We start from the raw sequence: 19,536 nt of genomic DNA on the forward strand, positions 1-19,536 counted from the left end.
AAAAGGAGGGGGATTTCGTTTCATTCCAATATTATAACATACCTACCAAGTCGTTCCTTTTACGAGTCCTATGATGTATTATATGATGCTACCACCCATGTAATTGGCACCCCACTTTGTTTCTCATCAAACACCATGAGTTTGTACAGCTGATACTGTCACATTCAAAAAAATATGAAGTCAATTTTAGCTCATTAATCATTATCAATTACTACAAATCAAATTATTGTACTAGATCAATCATTCTTAATACACTCACCCCATATTTATTTGTGTTGAATGTTGAATCCATGGCTATTAATATATCATTCGATAGCTTGAAAATGGTCTCCAACATCCACTTCATTTGAATTCCAACTATAAAAGGGATCTCTCCACCATTGTGCTTTTGATAAAAGAAAAAATAATCGTGGGTTTTTTTATACCAAAGGTTCACACTCATTTCATCCTTCTTATGAAACTAAGACTTTCTTTTCATTAGATGATTATAGATGTTAACAACATCTTTCATGCATAAAAATAAATTTATATTTCGAGTTGTGGCATCCATGTCAACATATTTTTTAACATGCATTTTACAAACCGAGTCAATCAACACTTCCAAAAAGAAACAATTCTCTACATAGGAAACCATGTCCCTTGATAACTTTGGTTGATGTAGGGACCTAACATCACCCGAAGTGTAACGCTAACCATGAAAAGGCCATCCTTAGCTATATTCATGTTCATACATGTTATATGTTATTATTGTTATTTCAGGGATTTGAACCATAACTTTTACATTGAAATGGCATTGACAACCCCTCATTTTCGCAAATGAGGATCTTCGTTTCATTTCATTTTCTCCTCCTTTGTCCTTTGGGCCATATGAACAAGCATAGGTACATAAAAATGTTTGAAAGGTTAATCCATATGAAAAATGATAAAGCATGGTTGATACCAACATCTAGAAGCAATGCATCTCTAAAACACTTACACTTCATATCACATGGAAGCAGTAGGCCTTGATCCTGGGCATTTATTTTGAACCTGGATGAAATAACATGGAGCTTCTGGGTTGATTTCCACTCCTATAATAAAGTCAGGAATTATATGTGAAGGGATTTTTGCAATCCAATCAATTCCCATGTTGTTTCCATGTATTTCAGACCAGTCTAAATCCTTTCTAGAAAAAATTATCTTTTCTTTAGGGTCTTGCACCAGAAGGGCAATGATAGTTTCCCATTTTCCTTGCTTTACTATTTTGTGACCCACAGAGTTGCTGTAATGGTGACCCAACAAGTTGTTGCAACAGGGACCTAGAAAGTTGTTGCAATAGTGACCCAACAAGTTCCCATAATAGTGACAACATGAGTTGTCACAATGGTGAACCAACGAGTTTCCACAACATTAATCAGCAAGTTGCTGCAACGTTGAACCAATGAGTTGCTACAAAGGTGAACCAATGAGTTGTTGCAAAGGTGAACCATCAAGTTGGTGCAACAGTGAGACAATGAGTTGCCACAACTATGAACTAGCTAGTTGCTACAACGATGAAATAATTTGTTGCTGCAATAGTGAACCAACTGATTTTTGGAAATTACGTTTGGTGCTCTCCTAACCCTTCACAAGGAAAAACCAGTTGTGTGTTTGATAATAGAGCACTAAGTCAAGTATTTCAGAATAGTAGAGAAGTTCCTCATAGAAATAAAAATAATGAGGGCTACTATATTGCACCAATTCTTAATTGATATGCAATCTAAGGCAATTTAATGTCCAGCAGAATCTAAAACCTATTCATAGAGAAACACCTTTCAAATAGTCAAATATTCAAAGGAATCACCATAAGCAGTCACTCTATCCAACCATCAATATCATCATAGGCATTTATTTCATCCGACCTTGCTAAAATAACTTATCTACATTTGCAACTTTAAGTCTGATATCCAAAAACTGAGGGAATGCAAACATATATTAAAGAAGATGGCCTAAAGATGGCATAAAAAATTAATTTTATTAAAATTCGGGTTCCTTTATTAGTGAAATCCCAATGCTTGAAAACAAAATATTTTGTAAGGATCTCGTCTTTCTACTAGGTCAAAAAATACTCATGAGGATTGATTTATTTTCATAAAATGAACGATCATATGGAAATAGGGTGCACCATTGAACTAGAGTTTAAGATCTTGTTATTTTTTATGGTATTTCTATGCTTGCAACAATTACTTCAATGCCTTATCATCATTGACAGTGATTGTAGATAAAACATCAAAAATACATACAAGAAGATATGAGATGATTTGATTACAATTGAGGCTCCCAATTATATACCTAGGTAGGTAACCATTCACGAATGGTCATGTCCTTAGAGACATGACTCTTCAACACTCATTATTAGTTAATTATTCATTATTTATGAGTTTTATTATTTATAGTTGTTTATATATATATATATATATATATATATATATATAGATATATATCTATATATATATAGATAGATATATATATATATAGATCTATATATATAGTATATATATATATATATATATATATATATATATATATATATATATATATATATATATATATATATATATATATATATATATATATATATATATATATATATATATATATATATATATATATATATATTATTCATAACTGGCTTCTAGGAAGGGGAATTAGCCCCTAGTCGCACTCTTTAACACTCCCTCTCAACTAGGGAGGAATTCCACCTATCAACATTCATCCATGGCGATGTTATCGTGCCCATTGCGTGCCATCTCTGCAACTTGTATCATCTTTGTTGAAAGATTGATATCATAGTCCAATAAGAAAGGATTGAAAGAGGGTGGGTCAAAAGACCCTGCCATCCTCGCCAAAATGACAAAGGAAAGTCCTCATGTCCAGTGATAGAACCCCTACCAGGCTTGATCCTTAAATGATCAAGCTGTTGAACATCATGCATCCTAGTCATAGGGAATACAATAGTACCCTACGTGTTTGTACGTAGTACAAATTAACCCTAATCACTTTTCCCAACTCATTGACTAGATGAGAGGTACTTCCCAAGAGTCCCAGACTGCAAGGGTAGGATGTATGTTGGGGTATCGACAGGGGAAGGTGAATCACTCACCCTGTTCTCATATAATGTACTGAATAGGGGAAGGTGAACCACTCACCCTATGTTCACATATTGGGACATGTACTCCACAGGTGAAAGTGAACCGCTCACCCTAAGCTAATATAACTCCAAGAAGAACCCTAGACCCCCAGAATCTCCTAAAGCTTAATGTTTAACCCAATCAAGATCCCTCCATATAGGGAATGCTGCTCTCTAAAGGCTAATAATTTTTCCTTCCCAAAGGCTTTGTGAGGATATCATCAACCTAGCCATCCATCCCTGGGAGCCCCATTGCTCCTCCCAGCAGCATATAGATGATGGCACACAACTCACTAAAGAGATTATTCAAAACACATTGTCTTACAGCTACCCATTCTAGTAGTAGTGATTTTAGCAATCCTTTGTTTCCTATACATCCAGTGTACCAAATCAAAAATCATGTTAAAGAAAATATTTAAATAACCTTACTCCCTCTCACTCAGAGAGACCACAAGCCTAATATTTTCTAATTCATGAAGGTGCCCCAGTGCCTATTTTGCATAATTTTATTTCGTACAACTAGACTCTCTCTGGTTTAAGGTGCATGTTGTAATACAAAGGATCCACCTGGCTACCTGCTCATCTTAGGATCCAATAACTTGAAGAATTACCAATCAACATGTGATGCTTCTGACAGTTCATTTCCATAGGGAAGTCCTTTGCTATAATTACCAGGAGGGTTCAACAGAGAACTCCCTCTCAGACAGATAAGATACAACATTCTTCAATTTGTAACCATGATTCCTACTCATATTCTTCAAGACTCGAAGGTAGCTTCACGACCCGATGGAAGTGATTTATGGCATCAACGCTTCGATCAATTTTTGCAGCAGATGAGGACAGAGCTTTCTCCTTTCTCGCCACACGTTTGTAATGATGGTAACAAATTATCTGTTACTGTTAATGATGAAAAGAATTTACTGGGTTGCATGCACGCATTCATTGCGCCAATCCTACAAATGCCAAGTGAGGAGGAGGAGCAGAAGACGTCGACTGAATTGCAAAGTTTACAGTTCATTCTGGATTTCCTTGTTATAGCGCTCAGTTTTTTTCTCCCCATTGCAACCTTTGAACGCAGGTATGAAATCGCATTGAACACGGAGAAGTTGGCGAAGGGTAGGATTCAATTCAAACCCTTTTGCAAGTGGTCGCGCTATTCATACGAACATGTTAATAGACGAATGCATAGCCAAGATGTGGAACGACTTGGGTCAGCCCTTCTTTACTGGTCACTTGGGACCTAATTCCGACGACCTCGGTAGAGGATTGTTTGTTGTTCTTAGGAAAAACGATCGCAAAACCAAAATCAAAAGAATGGTTTGTGGACTTTTCGACTACTTATCGAGCTGGAAGTTTCTACTTCCTACCGCTGGGTACTTGGATTTTTCCATGACTGTCATACAGACAGACCTACTGTTCCTAGAAACAAATATCCAATACTCCACCTTCACCTCCTGCTCCTTCAGCTTAGTTTGTAATCACTCATTTAAGCTTTTAAATTGACCACTCTATTTGACATGCTAGATTGGCCACTCCATGTATCTTTTTTATTTGACATGCTAGATTGGCCATTTCGTGTATCTTTTCTATTAATTACATGTTAACGAAAATAAATAAATATATAATAATACCATATATTAGCAATATTTATCTCATATAGTGTTAACACTGTGATATTAACATGCCCTATATCTTGTGTTGTTAAGCTATAACTTCAACTAACATTATTGTTTTACATTTAACTTTTTTATTACCTAGAATAGAGTTTATACATTGTATATAATACAATAACTTTTCTCTTGTATTATATGGCGTTAAAGCAATAGTATAAATACCATATGTGTGTAACATTATGGTATTACAACTAATTTTATTTTATTAAGTAACAAAAGTTTTATACAATTTACAAAATAAATGAATTTTATTTTCAATAAATTTGATTATTATATAAAACACCTGTGGGGATTCTTTAAATTTTATACATTTTACATAATAAAATAACTTTTCTCTTATTTATCCCTGCGGTGGGTAGAGGATAACGCATTGGATTCATGGTCAAACTAAATATTAATCCATTGTTTACATCAAACAACTATTTATAAAGTTAACCTTATAAATATAATAAATTTATTTTTTTTGAAATATTTTAAATTTATTTATTTAAATCATGATTGTTTAACTGTGTTTTATTCTTAAATCGAAAATCAAATTATTTATGTTATTTTGTTATTAAATTTTATTTTAAATAAAAAATACAAAAATAGAGAGTAACACTCCAAATTCCTATTTAGCATCAACGTGAAAACTATATGCTATTACGATGAAACTTTAAAATGGGCATGAATAGATCGAAAATCAAGTTATTTATGTTATTTTATTATTAAATTTTATTTTAAATAAAAAATATAAAAATAGAAAGTAACACTCCAAATTCCTACCTGGCATCAACGTGAGAACTATATGCTATTACGATGAAACTTTAAAAGTCATTCACGGTACAAATTAGATTATAACACCTTCAACCAGACTAATTTGTGAAACCATTAACTAACCATTAATATCAATATCTATTTAAACTTATTAATTATTATAGTTAATATCTATACAAAATTATTAATTATGTCAACATTATCAAAATGATAAAATCTATAATTACATAGATATGTGAGGAGTCTTTTAAATGAGTATTACATTAAATACATATAATGGTTTCTGAAGAGTCTTTTAATTGATGTTACTTATGTATAAAGATGAAATCTGACAATCAAATTATTTATTTTAATAATATTTAAATTTAAACATTTTTCAAAATTAACAACTATTTAATTAGATAAATATAAAAAATAATAAAACTATTAAATCTAATAAGTTATTTAGTTTAAAAAATCCAACCCTCCCGGCTATAATGTCTAATATTAAAGTGAATTAAAAATGTGAAAATTCCACATGTTCTTTAAATACTAGTAATATCCACACATTCGAACATACACACTCTCACAAACTTTCGGTGAATTTTGAGTGCTTTCGGTGACTTTTGAGTGCTCTAGATTTAATTGCCAAATTACATTAATGCTTACATTTTTATTATTGGATCGTGTTTTGTATTCGATTGAGTTGATGCCAAGTTGTGCGCTAGTAGCAATAAGATCCATACTTTCTGTAAACACTTTAAAACTGGAAGAATATTGGATGAAGAGAAAGGCTGACTATAAAAATAATAATAATATTTTTTATTTTTTATTTTTATTTTTTATAGTTTTATGAACTAGAAAGGAATGGAATGTTTTAGGGTAAGATTAAGAAGAAAAATAATGAACAATATAATAATTCTGAATACAGGTACTTTTGCTTCACCAACTTAATTTTAAATATAAACGCATTTTTATTTTTACAAACTCAAGCATTTTTGTTTTTACAAGAAAGAAGAAAATATATTGTAATTGTTGAAAATCTTATTGGAAGTTTTTTAGTGACACGTGTCAAAATCTTATTTGAAGTTTTTAGTAATGTGTTTAAATTGCAAGTAACCCTTTCTTTTATTTGTCAATGATTTAGTAAAAAAGCCAATATTTTTATATCAACTTATAAATTGTTGTTTATATCTATAGTCTTTCATATTATTTATTTTCATCTTAATTAATACTTAATCATGATTACACTTTGAATAAAAAAATATTTAAACAAATAAAATAAAATATGTTACTTTTAAAACATATTTTTAAATATTTTTATTGTTCTTTAAAAGTGTTACAACTTACAGCATGACCATAGAAAAGAAATCCTTTGTTATTTAAATATTCATGACATAAAATTAAATTAGTTATCACCATTCAACATCAATAGCCTAGTGTTATTGTTTTTAAAGTTCTTCTTCATCCATGCATAATCTTCCATTCACATCCATGGATGGGGTTTGTTGAAAAAATTAGAGATTTTTCATACATATAATAAACTAAAATGAACAAATATGGCATTAAAGTTTATAAAAAAAACATACACAAATAGAATTCTTAGTATCTCTTCCTTGTCAAAGATAATGCAATTATGAACTATCTTACATGAACACTACTATACAAAAAGTTCTAAAAAGATAAAAAGCTCACATTGTATTTTTCCCAATGCCACCCAAGAAAAGCACTAAATTTCTTGAACCAATTGGCTCCTTAGATGACATATTAAAGAAAAAGAGAAATTGTTATATAGCATCTTGGAAAAGAAGCAATATGACAACCAATTTCTAGACAAATTACATTTAACCAAAACTAATTACATCATAGTAATACAAAATAAATTAGTAGTTAAATCTATGCCACCTTGTATTCTTGTATTATATGCCGTTAAAGCGATGGTATAAATATTACATTTGTGTAACATTATGGTATGACAACTAATTTTATTTTATGACATAACAAAAGTTTTATACAATTTACAAAATAAATAAAGTTTATTTTCAATAAATTTGATTAAATAATTGTATATTAAAATAATATTTTAGCACCATTGGCTTATATAATGTGTGTCAAAGTTGTGATATTAACGCCACTGAAGATCAAATTTATTGAAAATAATATTTTAGCACCACTGGCTTATATAATGTGTGTCAAACTTGTGATTGAAAATAATATTTTAGCACCACTAGCTTATATAATGTGTGTCAAAGTTGTGATATTAACGCCACTTATATCTTCATTAGTGTTAAGTGGTATTAACACAACACTTTCCAATAACATCAGTTTTTTACATTTAAGTTTTTTTATTACATAAAATAAAGTTGAGACATTATTATTATTATTATTTCTAAAAATATAATAAGAAACTGTGATCATAGCAATTTAGGACGATTATTGTTTTTTCATAAAAAAAATTGATAGTTTTTCAAAGTGTTTAAAAGCATAAATTTATGTATAGCTATCTTAAAAAAGACATCAAATAATTTTCAAATAACTATTAATAGCTCCATAATTTCACGCTCTCTCTTCTCAAAATACAAATCACATTGCCCTGATGATGGACTCACTAAGCTAGTCTGAAACGTTGGTTTCAAAAACTGTTCACAGGTCTTTCCACAAACATAAAAATCAAAAGAAATGTACGATGTGTTTGTGAAGGTTTTTGTTACTCCTCTCTCCTACCAAATATAAACAAAGGGGTTTAACTCGGTTGCCCATTCTACCAATATCATTTATCCCTCTAATCATCATATTCCTCATCTAATGAAATGGTTTTGAGGGATTACCTACAGTAAGATTCCTGAGACAAAATATGGTAGAATAGAAAGAAAATATTCAACTCTTTAACACCCAACCTTTTTATTTTATTTTATTTTAATTGTAATTATGATAAGCGTTTAATAAACCGCTCAAGTATATAAGCCAAATAACCATACAATGGACTATAATGCAATGGCATCAAAATTTATTTGACTATGGCAACCCACTATGCCAATCCAACAATGGACAAATGATATTTAACATTAACCACTAATAATTTCACCAGATCATATGAACATTCGAATGGCTAGGTTTTGTGATGTGTTCAGTCCGCATACTCCAAATAAGGATCAACCTTTGTTGGGCAATGTGACAGATCTGATAAATAAGGGCGCCATCATCTTACCTCCCACAACAGATGGAGAACCTTTGGCTAAATGGCCTCTCGGCCCTCGCTTTTGGTGTTTCACGACTGCACAAATCAATGGATGGCCTTTTAGCCTCTACAACCCAAATTTATGTATGGAATGACCCTTTATTATATGTTGTGGCTATGTGGCCCTCACAACAGAGAAACATGCTTTAGTCAGTTAATGCCCGTTAATAAAGCATGATGGCCCCACCCATTAATGACCAGAGTGGTCAAAATCTCAGTAAATGGCGACCTTCTGCAACATGATCCACTCTTTAGCGATGGGCTCATGGCCTTCCAAGCATGTATGGAAAACCCTCCCTAATACTAGTGCAATGTATGTATGGCTCTGCATCCCTCAACGTATTAGATCTTAGACCCAACCCTTACACAATTTGTCAACGTGATAATTCACTAATGCAATCTTTTTGCAGTGACAATGAACATGCCAAACTTCTCTGTGATTAACCTTGCCACCTTATGTCAATGCTTTTAACCAATGGCCCAATAATAATAATGTAGTTGTTGCTCAAATAAAAATAAAGGACTTAATCTCTGCAGAAGATCTAGATAAGATCTTCTTGTCCTTTACAACTTACATGGAAAAATCTCATAACCCTTCGATGAAATCGAAAAGATGGGAGAAATCGAACCAGCTAAGGTGGTATCTAGTACCACTCAAGTAGGGTTTCCAACTTGGGTGAGACTGGATCCCACCGAAGCTAGCCTGAGGATCTCACCTAAAACCCTCACTTGTAGAAAACTCGTCTAGCTTCCAAATCAAATGCCAAGAGAGAAAATCCAAATTACATACCTTCCCTTCATCCTTCCTCCTTCCTTGTTATAGATTTCAATTGGGTTGTTTCCAAATTTCTACAATTGACCATAATACCATCGACGAATACCACCGACAAATACCATCAACAAATACGTTAGGAAAATACCACTTCTTACCTAATTATTTATTAAAATCCATTATTTTTCCATTTGTGATTATATATCAAGGGTCCCCTTTTTCCAAAAATATCCATGTCACTAGCCTAAGGAAACAAAGGGCTAGTAAGGGTGACATCTTCTGATAATCAGTTGGTTGGGGATATTATATTCCTCGCCACCCAAAATTTCTTTCCCTCAAGTAATTTAAGTGTTGGATGCTACAATATATGCTCTCCCTTCTACTTCAAAGTGGGTTGTCAGTAAGGCTGCAGATAAATATATAATATATCTCCCACTTTGAAACTCCTCTCCACTCTTTTACACTGCTCAAATGCCTCTTGTGCTTCCTTTGACCATACAAAGGTTCCCTTCTTAGTGGGGTCAGTAAGCGGGACTATCAGCTCTGAATGCCCTTTGACAAACCTTTTATAATGTGTGTAGATACCCAAGGAGCCCCACAACTTTGTTACATTCCTAGGAGTGGGCCAATTAAGGATGGCCTCAATCTTCTCCTAATGCACTTTGACCCCCTAGCCTTCGATCATGTGCCCTAGATACAACTTCTATGTCAAGAAATGCTCACATTTGGAGCTTTTAGCATAGCACTATTACTCTAAATGTCATAGGTACATCCAACTATAGATCATGATGAGAGCTTAGACCCCTTCCTCTAGCTCAAATCCCCTATCTGGTGGCATATCTCTAAAAACCTTTTGGTGCGTCTATAATAATGTCATGTTGTCAAGATGTTGTTATGTTGTCTTCCCTCCATAACTCAATATTCTATTGTCCATAGGATATCCCCATGTCAATTATCTACCTCCATTCTGTTGGATGTCACGATCTTGGGCAAGTACTAATGGATCCCTCTTTACATCACCTTCTTACCATATGGCCCTGTAAATCCATATTCCATCTCCTGATAGTTAGTTATATGTGTCCCAATTGAATATAGCCATTGGACCCCTAATACCACCTGGGAATCTAGGCAATCTACTACAAAGAAGTTATTAGTAACTATGTAATTTCCCATTGTTAGACTCATGTTGGGAACTATTTTGGTGCACGACATGTGGTTTTGTTCCTTCTTTCTAGGAATCAAGACTGTAAATCCTCCATCAGTTGTCAACCCCCTTCTGGCTTCAAACTCTGCATCAATGAAATCATTGGAGGCCCCACCATCAATAAATACAGTCCCTTTTTCCCATGTATGATACCCTTGATCCAAAGAGTGTGATACCTCATAACTCCTATAAGTGAGGAAATAAGTCCTTCATGGGTCTCCTTTGGTAACTGCTCTACCCCCATTCCTTGTGATTCTCCCTAATCCTCCTCTAGTACTTCCCCCTCATCCTTGCTATTAGAAAATACTTCAATATAGTGGGCTTTCCCTTCGAGACATCAATGCCTTGGCACCCAAGGTTCCTGAGAGGAGAAGCATAATCTCCTCCTTCTGATGTCTCGCCTGGTCTCATCATCCATCTAGTTCTTCCCTAACCATTCCTTTTGCAACTATATAATCTCTTCATCCTTCTGAGAAAAGGTTGGTTTTGGGGTGGACCTGGTCTTTTGGTACTGCGTCCTACATATCCTTTGCCCTGCTAATTTCACCTTGTAAGTTTTTTGGCTTATAGGCTCTTACCCATCCATGCAAGGGTTCTGACAGACCTTCTATGAATAACATAATTGTCTGGCCCATTAAAATATCAATGACCATTACAACCAATCTCTGAAAATTAGTGACATAGGCTTTGACACTTCCTATCTGCCGAAGCTGAGTTAAATCCCTAAATTCCAACTCAAGGTCCTTCCTATCAAATCTCTCTATCCTCCTGTTGACGGTGTTGGACCCGCCAAGATTCAAGGGGATCTCCCCGGTAAGAAGTCCCAACTAGACCTCAGACCGTTTGGAGTAGGAGTCCCAGCAGTGGGTGGTAATGTAGTGCCTTGACTATGGTAGTGCGCAGAGATAAGTATGATGACTTTCATCAGATGCAAGTGTGTGACCTTGCAGTGATTCAAGTGAGATGCATGGGGGTTCTAACACATGGAGGTGAAAAGGAAGTGTGCCCCTTAGAAGCTTGTAATAGTATGCAACCTGAAAGGAACACACGAGCAGAATGACATCACAAACTGAAATGCAAAACAATCCACAAAAAAAAGTGATGGGTTAATCCAATAACACACATTTCAATAAGATTCATACAATTGCATACAAAGTAGTTCATAAGAAAATTCGTAAGTTAAATAACATACATTGCTAAAGAAACCAAAATAGTCCAAATACAATAAAAACATATGCATTAAAGTGTGTTGGATTAGTTATTATTCTTACAAGTGAAAGTTCCATCCATACATACACCATTGATAGCTACTAGCCCCAATAGTGGAAGATTACAAACCTGCTCCTCCAAAGAAGTATACTCGCTCTATGTTGTGGAGAAGCCAAGGTTCGTCACAATACTCCCAAGCCTTCTCTAAGCCTAATCCTAGCCAAAATCTTGACTCCCAAAAGCCAATTCTATGAGTTATGAGATTCTATTTATAACAAAGGGTGGGGTGACCCTTGACATTCCCCTTGTGACTCTTTGACTACCCTCATGACTCTTCAACTTCTTTACAAATAACTTATTACATTACATAGTGATTGTTCACATTCCATTAATGACACTTGGAATTTCACTTACAACATATTTACAAATAATATACATTTTCCACATATAACCATGTGAGACAAAATAGGTTAGAGACAACCTAACAAGACAAAACACTATGACTCAAAAGTTTGAGGAACGACCAACTCGGCAACATCCACTTGATGACTTTCGGTGACATATTGATACCAAGCTTGGTAATGTGCTATGGTGTCCCCATATTGCTTGATAATGTCTTTCTGATAACGAACTCTTACCTCCATAGCTTCTGGGTATATGGTCTTGGAAACCTTATCCAACTCATCCTGAAGCATGCACAACATGGTCTTGACTACAGCAAGACCACGAATGTACTTCTGCATGTTTTCTGCACTCAGCTCCAAGTCATCGTTAGTGGCCTCTCGCTTTAGCTGCTCCATGTACCTGTCGATCTCTAGCCAGACTTGGTTCTTCTCCTTAGCTTCAGTGAGGGAACCGATTGACGGGATCTTGTGTGTTCTCACCATGGCATTCAAACTCTTATACAACCGTGCATATGAAGCTTGTATGCTATTAACGAACGAGGCGAGCTGCTCATAGTTTTGGATCAACATCTGGATCCTTGCTTTGTCTAGCTTTGCCTGCAACATCATCATCTTTGACAAGTGAAGTGCGGCTCTCTTGTACCTCATTGTCCATTCTTGCACATGGGCGATGGCAACATGTATGTCCCTGAGAGTCTAGACAATATTTTTGCGTTGCCGCTGAAAACCATATAGATGGACAAGTGCCTTATGCATAGTGACAAATCCATCATAGATTTTCCACATGGTGGCCTCAAGAGTTGATACTTCAACATCGCTTTCCTCATCTATGCCATTGCGGATCCTGCATATTGTTATGCCTTCTACCTGGCCCCTTGCAAGTTCTTTTCCATCTATTCATTCTCTACTAATAGGAACTTGACATTTGAGCTTGTGGCTCCTGCATAAGCTATAGTGGCATCGACCATGGCGACTGGATTCTTTCTGACATATGACACTATCACCCTTTCCTTCATAAATGCAGGTGACGCTTGATCATCCGGGAAATGATTTCTCTAAGGCCTCTACAATCATCAGCTGCAACTCGTCAAATGATAGATTATACACATCCACCATCGGATCATCATCAAGGAGAACAACCTCTCCTTGCTCGCTCGGGATTGGTTCTAATACTCGAGGTGGTGGAGACTGAGGGGCAACCTCGGGTACTCTCGGCATGAGGTCAGTATCTTGGTCTTGTGGCTCCTATCCCAACTCCATGTCTATTACTTCAACCATTTGCTCAATCTGTTGAGAAAGCTCCCGGTCCTGCATCTACTCACCCTCTTCTTCATCTACTGGCTGTTCTGACTCCTCAACCTGTATGAGAATAGTTTTCTCTGTCATTGTGCCTTTCCCTTCTTCTTGTTCCTGTTTCTTCTTCTCTTCCCTCTCTCTCCTTCTTAGCTCTTGTTCTTCCTTCAACTTCTTCTTTGTTTCCTGCAACTTCCTTTTTGCTTCCTCCAACCTTTGTTTTTCTCTCTTCCTCTGCTCTACTCTCTTTATGTGGTGTTGCCTCTTTGCCTCCACTGCCAAAGTTTCTTTCTCAATGAGAGGATCTTCTTTGAACTTGTAGCTTTGCTCAGCCTCTGGGTTCTCATCAATCTTCCTCTTACCCTTATCCTACACTGGTTTTCTTCTTATTGTTGCTATTGTTTTTGCTTCCTGTGGTGCTACTGCCTGCAGAGTAGTTTTCCATGTTATGGCTATACCAACTAGTTCATTGAGCTTGGATTAGTTGTAACAATACCTCCAAGTGTCATCCTTTGCCCAATGACTTGCCCCATGGATCCATGGATTGTACACCTTCGCACAATGGTCCTTGCAAATGTCGTGGGGATCATACAGATTGAAGTCTTTGGTGTCAAACTCAAACTTCGCTATCCCATTAGCTTCGACATCCACATATTTTAACCTCTTAATCTCGTAGAATCATATCAACAAAGGAAGAGTGGGCCATGGTGCCTTCTTCCTCCTATGTAGCTTTTTGATACCCCTGTGGAGATGTGATATGTGACCTCTTGCATGACCAACTTGTTCATGGCATACCTTGGTAGAACATGCAAAGGCTTCTCTCCGCCAAACATCTTGATGAAGGTGCCACTGAGTGAGGCATACCAATCTGCAATGTTGAGTATTGTCTTCATCGCTTCTTGGGACATGCAAGGTGGATCCTGCTCAAAGATCAAATGGGATAATGAAATGGTCAGCTAGCCTCGCCATAACTCCTTGGTAGCTACATTCAAAAAGAAACTTGCAATAAATGTTGACAGCATTCTCTTGGGGTTTCAATGTCCAACCCATGCTAGGAAACTGATGTTGGGCATAGATTGCATTAAGTAAATACGTGGACATGTAGAATCTCACTTGCTCATCCTTGGGAGGATTTTGGGCATTAGTCACATGGAATTTCAACTGAAGAGCCAAAAGATCCGACCAGTTGAATGGCCTTCTGTCATTCACCAACTGGTCCAACAGAACCACCCAATTCTCCGGAAAGGTCTTCGTGCTCTATTGACCGTATAATCAGCATGCAAAGATAATCAAGAACTAGTAGCCCTTTCCGAGTGATTTTGTCTTATAAACATGAGTGGGTGTTACTTTGAATTTCGATGGCTCTTTCACCCAGCGCTTTATAATTTCTCTGGTGTTTACAAAGTTGTGGGTGTCATAGAAAAGTGTATCCATGTGGTTCACTAGCTGAGGTAAGTGATACATCTGATGACAGTTCTCTGTCTTGAAGGTGAAAGTTGTGTCCCACTGGCATTGCTCAATTTCATGGTCTTGGTATCTATGTGTAAGGCAATCGAGTGGATGATGTTCGCACAAGGGAAGGTGGGGTACCTGTATGCAACCTTATGTAAATCTGACTGGTGGATGATTAGGGAATTTTGAGGTCTAAAATGGGCCTCCTAAGGAAATTATAAAATAATAGTGGAAATAATAAAATAATATTAAATTACATCATCAAATTCTAGAGGGAAAAAGGAAAAAACTACTTTTTCAACTTGTAGTTTCAACTTATCTCCTTATGGGTTTACTCAAATTTCAAGCGGAAACACTCGTTGGATGCAGAATTTGATTCCTCATCCAAGGAGTACCCATTTTGCATACTTTTTATGAACCTTGCTACATGAAAAATGAGAAATACATGAAAAACATTATTGCAATCATGTTTTTCCATGTATTTCTCATTTTTCGTGTAGCAGGGTCCATCGAAAGTATGCATGTAACCTCCAATCTAGGGGGAGCGACACTTAGTGGGAGGTTTCAGAATTGCTCCTTGCATTTAACCTCCAACTATTAAACATAGATCCCTGAAACAAGGGATGTCTTTCCATGCTACCTTGGGAGAAGCAGCCCATGCATGCAAGTTTGTTTTTCTCAGTCTCGGAGGGAACCAGTCAATGCAGATGCACATGCAAGAGATTGATTGACTCATGGAGAAAAATGCGCATTTCTAGCTGGGAGCTAGGCTGGCTGCCCAGGAGATTTGCACAATTTTTGGGCAGAGCAGTTGACTGCTGCCCAGATTTGTGCAAATTTTGCGCTGAGAAGCCTTGCTGGGGAAATTTGTGCAATCCCGCTAGGAGTGTTGGCAGGAAGGATTGCGCAATCCTGAAGCCCAACAGGCTGCTAGAGAGGATTGCGCAATTTCTGGAGGGAAGGCTGGTTGCCCTCCAGAAATGTGCAATTTTCAAGGAGAAGCTGCTCAGCCTTGAACTGTTGTGTTTGAGATGTGAGTGAGAAAAATGGGGCATAATCAATCAACTACAACTAACAAGACTTTAGAGGAATTAATGACACAAACTAGAATAGTTTTTCCAGCAATTGGAATAATATTGTGTGGTCTATTTTATCTCACCAACAATATCAACAGTCATGCAAAATAACACAAAAACCATAGTAATAGTTATTCGCCCATCTTTCACAAACAAAACATGAATTATAATCATAAATATAGCATTGATGAGTCACAAACATGGTTTCTCAAAACGACAATGCTATGGAAATGTCTATTTATTGTAAATGTCTTTAGGCAATGTGATGGTGGCTTTTCCAATGCTTCAAATATAATGCCAATGGCCTTGATACACATCTCTTAAGGCCTTTCCGTTACTAGCGCACCAATGTCAAAAATATGTATTCACACTATGTAAAATGTTAGCATGTAAAATTGTGAAAATCTTGATTATTCTTTTGAAATTCTATATTTAAAATTAAACAAGACATAATATTTAGAGTTTTTTTTATTACAAATTTTGTGTGTTTGTAAAATTTTAGTAAAAATGAATATTTTAAGAAAATGGGAGGGGCTAGTTCCCAGAAGAAGCGAGATGGGGCCCTCTTTTTTATACATTATACATATCAGACTAGCTAACATCCATCACATCGGAGCTGTCACATCCGGAATACATTCACAATAGAACTGTAAAGGCTGCAGCGCAGCGACATCATGGGGGATCGAACGCGGGCGGGGTGCGAAGCAACCGACTGCCCCGACCGCTGTACCATGCACTTCCTATCTAGGTGTAGGATGAATATTTATGATACAATTTGTTTTGAGAAAATGATAAAATTATTGCTAATAAATATTCATTTTTTAGTAAAAATGAATATTTATTAGCAATAATTTTATCATTTTCTCAAAACAAATTGTATCGTAAATATTCATCCTACACCTAGATAGGTATTAATAGAAATAATAGACACATTAATAAAAAAAGCAAAATCTAATAATATATTCAATTTAATAACCAATCCAATTAAATATAAATAAATTAAATTATTTTTAAAAAATCATATATTACCATATATAATGTTATATTATAATTTTTTTTACAAATTTGTTTTAGTGAAATCTAAACTAATAATATGTATTTAACCAAAAACCATTACAATATCCACTAAAAATAATAAATCGATTCGAGATTTAATACGGTGCACAACAAAATTAAAAATTTTCATTTACCCGTGCGAACCATTTATTCTTCAGAAACTCTTCCGTATTCAGGAAATGGCATAAGATTACTGCTCAAAGTTGATTTTTTATGCGATAAAAATCTGTAAAACAAATTCGTTAGCAAGGTTTTAATGAAATTTGTAAAATCTATGACTTTTGGTGTATTCAATAATATGGAATAGGTTATATAGTAGATAGTGGTAAAATAAAGTAATTTTTAATTTTTACTTTTATTATATTTAAATAAAAAATTGCAGTCAAAAATTTTTCAAGTATAAATTTATAAATTAAATTTTATTTTAAGCAAGTATAAATTTATAAATTTTGACCTACGTTATTATATAGAATAATAGATGTGGTTTATATCTCTTATAAACTATAGGTTATTATATAGAATAGAATAATAGATGTGGTTTACTAGAGTTTGGTTTTTTTGTTCATGAGTAATTAGAAATTTGTATAATATATGAATTTATTCCAAATATCAAATATTGTTAATGTGGAATTTATATGGTCCATAGTAATATCCAATTTATATAGAAATTCAATTTATATTGAATATCATATAATTTATGGTGTAGTTGGGTATATGGATGAATAAAAAAATTGCCACAATCTTCTATTCTAAATGTAAAACTACATGCTTTGGTCCAATGTAACATTTATAATTAAAAACAATTTTAAAAGAGTTTTTGGAGTTTTCAATGTTATTTTTTCCAAGGAAAAATTCAAACTTTCTATTAAGGCAATAAAAAGTTACATTTGTAGACGCATTTAAGGATTCAGAATACTTTATGTACACAAAATAAACATAGAGTAAGTCATCTTTGGGTGGTAACGTAGAACTGTGTACTACTCAAACCCAAAGAGAAAACCAGAAAAACGAGCCAAGTCCAGTTCCCGGACCTCCCCTTTATTGAGGAAAATGACCCAAACAAGAACATAGTAATTGTGCATAAATACAAAAATTTAATGTTTCAAAATATAACATGTTCTTGTCCCCTGTAAAAACAAACAGTATCAAAAAAGAGACCATAGCTTCTACAGAGAAGAACAAACATTTTGAAATAAGCCTTCCCCTCTCGATAAGGAGGCGAAAGGTTGTTGATCCGACACACGGATCCAATCCTTATTAGCTTTTGTTATGCACCAGTTTCCCATAGACAGTTGTAGACCCTCCTTAGAAAGGAGGCCTGCGGCTGAGTTCCACTCCCTGTAAATATGACAAACAGTTATAAAGTCAAAATTTTGTTTTAGATGTAAGACTTCTTCTAGTAACGGAATCAAAATATAATTTACATATTTGTTCTCCATTGAACCATTTAACAACATTCTGTGAGTCTCTAAAAATCTAGACCGATCCCATCCTCATGTGAGTAAGCCAACATAGTAAAAGTTTTAAGGATTGAAGTTTTGCATAATTATTTGTTCTCGTGCCAAGGCCCACCGAAGCTTTTAAACTTTTTTGGTTGTTGATGTGAATGACAAGGCCCACACCACAGATGTCATGTGGATCAGATGCACCATCAAAATATGCCCATGGTGTATCACCCCTAATTTGTTCTTCTCTTGGTCGCCTGGAGATTTTTACAGGATTTAGTAAGGGGATAAGAGCATAGATTGAGGCACTTTCTACAACAATATGAACGTGAGCAGGGACCAAATCCTTAAAGATGCTCCTATTTCGAGCCAGTCAAATGCCCCATGAAATTATTAAAGGGAGATTTTTCATATTTTCCTCCTGAACCTCATCCCACCATCTTTGTCAGGCATCACACATGTTTTCCACATTCCAAGTCTGACTCTTCCCCAGTAATCTCAGAGTTTCTTCCCATGTTCTAATACTGAAAGGGCACTTTAAAAAATGTGTTGTACTGATTCCTCCTTACTTTTGTAGAGGGTGCACCAACCTGGACCTTCTTTGTTTCTTTTCTGTAGGTTATCCCATGTAGGGATTTTCTTCCTTAAGATACAACAGAAGAAAAAAAAAAAAAGGTCTTAATTTTGCAAGACTTTTTAATTTCCAGAGAGGTTTAAACCACCATTTCAATGCTCCCCGTGCCCTTCTTACCATTAGGTAAGAGTAGCCAGACTTTGGAGAATATTTTCTTGTGGGAGCATGGACCCATCTCAGCACATCCAGACGATCCT

The sequence above is a fragment of the Pinus tabuliformis genome, chromosome J, assembly GCF_031772625.1.
Source record: "Pinus tabuliformis cultivar Carrire ecotype Pingquan chromosome J, CPIR1, whole genome shotgun sequence".
NCBI lineage: Eukaryota > Viridiplantae > Streptophyta > Pinopsida > Pinales > Pinaceae > Pinus > Pinus tabuliformis.